Genomic DNA, 7,114 nt, shown 5'->3' with positions numbered 1-7,114 from the left:
ATAAGTTAGATGTATGCTAACTTTGACAAAGATTAATAAAAAATGAGTCATCAAAAATAGAATAGAAATTTAGATATAAAATAGTATAAGAAGAAAATAATAATAATTTCAAATAATTTTGAATTTTGAATTCAATTCTATCTTCTTTTATGATGATATATTTTCTATAGATTTTAATATTGTTTCTTTAAATAATAAAAATGAGTTAATATGTATCAACTAATAAGAGATAATTAATAATATTATTGAAAACAAACTAATATTAATTAGTCTCAACTCTTGCTAAGGCATAATTTTTTAGTATATTTGGTTTGGATTGGAAAATGTGATAACTTTGACAAACATTAATAACAAATGAGTCATGTTACAAATTGACCATAGTAACTTACAAATTAATGAAAGCAAGTTACAAATTCACAATAGTAAGTTACAAATTCACCATAGTAAGTTACAAATTCACGAAAACAAGTTACAAATTCACCATAGTATAATTTAGACGTATGCTAATTTTGACAAACATTAATAACAAATGAGTCATCAAAAATAGAATAGAAATTTGTCCTGTAGATTACTCAAACAAGTTACAAATTCACCATAGTATAAGTTAGATGTATGTTAACTTTAACAAAGATTAATAAAAAATGAGTCATCAAAAATAGAATAGAAATTTAGATATAAAACAATATAAGAAGAAAATAATAATAATTTCAAATAATTTTGAATTTTGAATTCAATTCTATCTTCGCTTATGATGATATGTTTTCTATAGATTTTAATATTATTTCTTTAAATAATAAAAGTGAGTTAATATGTATCAACTAATAAAAAATAATTAATAATATTATTGAAAACAAAATAATATTAATTAGTCTCAACTCTTGTTAAGGCATATTTTTTTAGTATATTTGGCTTGGATTCGAAAATGTGATAACTTTGACAAAGATTAATAAGAAATGAGTCATGTTACAAATTCACCACAGTAAGGTACAAATTAATGAAAACAAGTTACAAATTCACAATAGGAAGTTACAAATTCACCATAGTAAGTTACAAATTCACGAAAACAACTTACAAATTCACCATAGTATAATTTACATGTATGCTAACTTTGACAAACATTAATAACAAATGGGTCATCAAAAAGAGAATAGAAATTTGTCTTGTAGATTACTCAAACAAGTTACAAATTCACCATAGTATAAGTTAGATGTATGTTAACTTTAACAAAGATTAATAAAAAATGAGTTATCAAAAATAGAATAGAAATTTAGATATAAAACAGTATAAGAAGAAAATAATAATAAATTCAAATAATTTTGAATTTTGAATTCAATTCTATCTTCACTTATGATGATATTTTTCCTATAGATTTTAATATAGTTTCTTTAAATAGTAAAAATGAGTTAATATGTATTAACTAATAAAAAATAATTAATAATATTATTGGAAACAAAGTAATATTAATTATTATAACTAACAATATTAATTATGTGGCATGCTTATTTTAGAATAAGGATATTTTCATTTTTTAAATAACAAAAATATGTGGATTAATGAGGTTTAATAAAAATTTGATAAGGGGTAAATATTATTCAAATCAAAATAATTTTAATTATTATAACTAATAATATTAATTATGTGGGATGCTTATTTTAGAATAAGGATATTTTCATTTTTTTGAATAACAAAAATTATGTGGATGAGTGAGACCAATTTACAGATATATAAAACTAGAGAATAATATATAGTTAAAATGGTTTTATTGTTTCAATTCTCAACTAGAGAATAATATATATATATATATATATATATATATATATATATATATATAACGGTTTTCCTCTGTTTGCACTTTGCTACAAGTCATCTCTTCAATATTTTTTCAAAATTTGAATATATTGTTTCAGTTCTCAGGTGTATCGTAGTGTTTCAATTCACTATTTCAAATCAATTTTAAATGATAAATGATTATTTTTATAGATAAAATTTATTTAACAACATCATTACACTTTATTGTTAGGTTATATTTTTATATATGGAGAGCTTATGTGCGAAGCCTGTCAGGAGCAGAATAATGTAATAATATATAGATTGGATACTCGTAAATTGGAAATTATTTTTGGTATAATTGAATGCATAAATCTATTTTGTATATAAATTTTCTACACATAAATCCACTTAATGTAATGCAAATTTCCATAATTGGGTACATAAATCCACTTTAAATCGACTTATGTAATGCAAATTTCCATAATTGGATACATAAATCCACTTTATGTAAATTCTGATCACTCGCTGTATCATTGACGTCAATTTTAATTAGCTTGCATTGATCTCAATCTTAATGAGATTCCAGAGATATGATAAAAAAGTTAATAGAATTTGACCGTTGTCAATTTTAATAAGATTACATAGAGTTATAATAAAGATTTTAATACATTAGAGAGAATTATAATCATGGAACTGAAATGAATCGTTGACCTATAAAAAAAACATTTTTAATAATGAGATATATCATTATGTAAGAAAGTTTGATTATCAAATTTTGATTATTAATCACCTCCGAACAACAATTTTAGCAAAATTAACAAGTTGTTGCAGGAGAGAGCGGCAGCTACAGGCCAAGATTGACCGCGGTGAAAATGTTCATAACCTTGTTCTTCTAACAATCCTTTGACATTAACGAGTTGGAGCAGGAGAGAGCAGCAGCCACAGACCTTGTTCTTTTGACCATCCTTTGACAATCCTTTCAAAGTTGCTCTACCAACTATATCACAAGTGCATTTTACAAATTAACTAACAGTATTTTTGTGTAGTAACTTCCAATTTTTAATGGCAAAAATAATTTCAATAACTAATTAACTACAGCCATAAAATTATTGATGTCCATATGCAATCAAAACTACGGCCATAAAATTATTGATGTCCATATGCAATCAAAATTAGTTCATCTGCTCAATGTAAACTTCCAATTCATTAATGGATTTCCTTCTTTTCAAGTCTTGTTTGCCACATACAAATCTGAGAACATATTAGAACATAACATTACCCAACACAGCATTGTAACATATATCCCTACACAAATTAGACAAGCATAGTGAAAATACACAGACCTGAGCCAAAAGTCTGAGAGTGGCTTTTTTAACAGCACTTTGAAGGAGTCTGTGGGCTTTTTTTAACGAAAATTTAAAAAAAGTTCTTATAATGCCAATTTAATTTATTTTCATCATCAAAACTATGTGGATTCTGTGATGGAAACCTTTTCATCGGTGTGAAATTCATATTAAAGTCCACAACGATTTTTTTACCAAAACCAATGCCAACTCCACAATGACCGTCCCCAAATCCTCGGCCCGTTGTTCTTAATTTGCCCCGATAACGACAGTTTGTAAATAAACACATTCAATCCAGAGAAAAAATAAAAGAATTAGAGAAGGGAATCATTCAATCCAGAGAAAAAATAAAAGAATTAGAGAAGGGAATCAAATATGGAAATAAAGAAAGTGTGAGTCTAATGTGGCAGAAAATCAAGAAAGTGTCATTCTTACCTGTTGCAAAAATAACTTAGATGAAATAGGTTGCCAAGACTCCCAGTTGAAAAAATCCATGATCATTCTCCTGCTTTTAAATTCAATTGCAAATCCTAAGCACAATCAAGATAGCTGTGATCACTTGCAAATCTTGGAAGTCGAAATATTTGGGCATAGTTTCAAGAGTCCACCAAATCCACCATCCAACCAAACCTTTTCATGTATTAGAGACACTAATGGTTAATTCATTCATTAAAAACTAATTGGAACGGGCGACCACTTAGGAAAAAAGATTGGAAAGTTTGAAGATTTGAGCTCCGATCACGCGAGAATCGAACTAGCGATAATGGGCAGCTCAAAACTAGCCATTGAGGTAGTGACTGGGGAAGAGCCATTGCTAGGAAAGGGGAATCAGGATACATAGGGTCATTACAGTAACGAATTTACAACCGCTTTTGATCATCTGACGATGAGAATTTTTTCAATCGTCTAACATATCAAATCAATCGCCCAAAATAGTACATGTGGCACATAGCAGAGTTTATTTCATAGAGAAATGCCTTACGATGTAATAAAATAATAGTGGAAATAATAAAATAAGATTAGATTACATCATCAAATTTTAGAGGGAAGAAAGAAAAAACTATTTTTTCAACTTATCTCCCTATTGGTTTACTCAAATTTCAAGCGGGAACACTCGTTCGATGCATAATTTGATTCCTCATCTAAAAAGTACCCATGTTACATACTTTTTATGGGCTATTTGGATGGGGTCTCCTAGATGATTTTTGGGGTTAAAAACCTAAGTTTTGATGTAAATTTTGGTAAAAAATGTAAATTCTCCGCAAATTGTGGATGCGGAGCACGTATAGAGTTAGAAGTCAAAAGGGGTTTACCCTCTTGTTTATGTAAATTCAATTCGGTTTTCAGATCTACCCATGGTCCGCAGACAATGGGATTGTATGAAGAAAAGTTATAAATAGGTGCGTCTTAGAGAGTCTAAGGGAAGTAATGAATGATGGATGTAATGGGTCAATAGAAGATAGCACAAAGAAGTGAGTCATATAGGAAGAAAAGGCTTTGCAGTTGAGTGCACAGAGGCTTAGAGTAGGGTCCACATCTAAGTGCGCGGACCCCTGCAGCTGAGTGCGCAAGGCAGTTTTTGATTCTGTAACATCATATTGATTATCAATAAATAAGATTGTTGGAGAAATTCATGTGTTTACCTGTTTACTTCTATTATTTATGTTTACAATATATGTTGTGATGGAATAATTTTATTTATGAAATATTGATGTAGTGATGCACGACTTTGTTGGACAAGTCTTACTAACTGCATGCAATACCTGTTAAATATTTATGCGAAGATTATAATACATTATGTGGTGTTTATTGAATATTTAAGTAGATCTATATGAATTCAGATCTAGGGTTGCTTTATGGTGCGCGTAATTGGATGCTTCACATGTTAAGGGTCCGCAAAACCCTATCATAAACCTTCATGAAGGTCTAAAGGTCGTTTAAGTGAAGTTGCAGTACCAATCCTTAGGGGTTTATTGGTCTACACGAAGGCAGATCTAGGGTGATAAAAGACATCACACTGATGTCTAGATGTGGAAACTTGGTTCCAGCATCTCCCCATACTGCTTCGGGTGAGACTTCAGCCTGTGCTACGCAGGTTGATGCCGAAAGGGCTAGTAGTGTAGCGTTTGTTTGGCACAATTAACTCTAAACCTGGGTTAGGACCCATTAAGCCAACAAATGGTTTCGTTGTCAGGGCCGACATTTGTATAAAGAGATATGTGATGTTGCATCACTGGAATCCGGCCAAGAAGGAAATTGAAAAGTGGTTGGATAGGAAGATTCACAAATTCGCGGAGCAAGAGAAAAGGAATTCGCGCCTGTCAAAGGAGCAGTGGCTGGATAGATATTTGTACATAGAAATAAACAAAATTTTCTTCTGCACCTTCCTGATCGAATTATACGAGTGGATAGCTAAGCTGGCAGACGACCAAGGAAGGTGGAAGCTTGACAGTCCAATAGTGTGAACTCCGGAGATAGTGCGAAGGTTGGATGCCTCTGAAGACAAGATCGCACATGCTGTTGACCACTGGCTCGATTGAATTATAGGAGGATTTGTTACAGAGTTCGAGGTTGGTACCTCAATCAGCTACAATGAAGCAGAGTGACGCTTCTTCAAGGGACCACGAGGTAAGTATCTAAGATCATTGAATACCTAGATTAAGATGCGCTTGTGTGAGAAACGGGTTATGCCATTACCTTGATCTTTGGATATACACGAAATGGACGGATCTTCAGAAATCGAGAGGAAACAACCCCTGAATATAGCCTGTTGATTGGACCTCCTTTGATTGACAATGAAGGAACAACACAAGCCTCACTGTATAGTGTGGTCCAGCTGATAAGATAGGGGTTTCCACGAATACGTCATCCATCCACTCCACGTCCATCTTCACCTCCACAACATACGCCTTCACCCACACCACCGCCACCCACACTGCCATTCAACATGTCAAACTCAGTAAAGCTGTCGATTTTCAAGGCTATAGGGAGCGAAGATACAAATCAATTTTGGTTTGTTTTGAATGTTGTATGGACCATGCAACAGATCAATGATGACAACATAAAGAAGGTGCACTTAGCTACTGCTTTGTAGGATCGCACACTGACGTGGTATATTAAGTATTGTACAGATCATCCTCTAGCAATGCTAGCAGATACTAAGGATGCCTTAAACAAGGATTTTAGTAAGCCTAAGTATGACTCATAATCAGTCGTTGGATTTAAGGAAATCACGATGAGGGCTGGTGAGACGCCCTAGGAGTTAGATTAAACGCTGAAATATGTGATCCACGAAGCTAATAAGCAGCTTACAGATGGCCAGCACTGCGAGTGGTTTATAGTCTCACTTTTTCCCCACCTGCAGATTTATTTATCATAGAAGAAGATAGGAACTCAAGTAGAAGCCCTGGAAATCGCGATGAGGTTGCATGAGATACCTATTCAGGACACGACTTTGGGAGTCCAGTAGATTCACTCGTAGTTGGAGAACCTCTGCTTGGATTTGCAAAGCTTGAAAAAAGAGAAAGAGGCTAGGCTAGGGGTGCGCGAGGAATTATGGTGCCTCAAATGTAAGAGCGAGGGGCATGATAAATACGATTGCCTTGTCTTCGCGAATTATATTACAGCAGGGGGACCGATTCCCTTGAGTTAGGAAGAGGGAAAACACATAACAAATAATTGTCATTTTTAGCAAAATTACGTTCAGACACCACAATAGTTGTTTTGAGATTTCTGCAAATTGGTGGGCTATGATGAGCGCCATTGTCATCGCTATGAAACTGATGATGGAAAGAATGCCTACCTATCGAATGCAAGAAGAAACTCGGCCTCCAGATCAAGGTGCTAGGGGAGCGTGCAGAGGATGTCAGGGGCGAGGACAAGGCCAAGGAGGAGGAGGACCTGGTAGAGGTTGCATTCAAGTTCTTTGCTATAACTGTGGGACACCAAGGCACTACGAGCTAGTGTGTCAGAATTAGACACGCCCATCTTATCAATACTGC

Source organism: Pinus tabuliformis, chromosome 2_2 (assembly GCF_031772625.1).
Source record: "Pinus tabuliformis cultivar Carrire ecotype Pingquan chromosome 2_2, CPIR1, whole genome shotgun sequence".
Lineage (NCBI taxonomy): Eukaryota > Viridiplantae > Streptophyta > Pinopsida > Pinales > Pinaceae > Pinus > Pinus tabuliformis.
Note: the sequence above shows the minus strand (reverse complement) of the source record.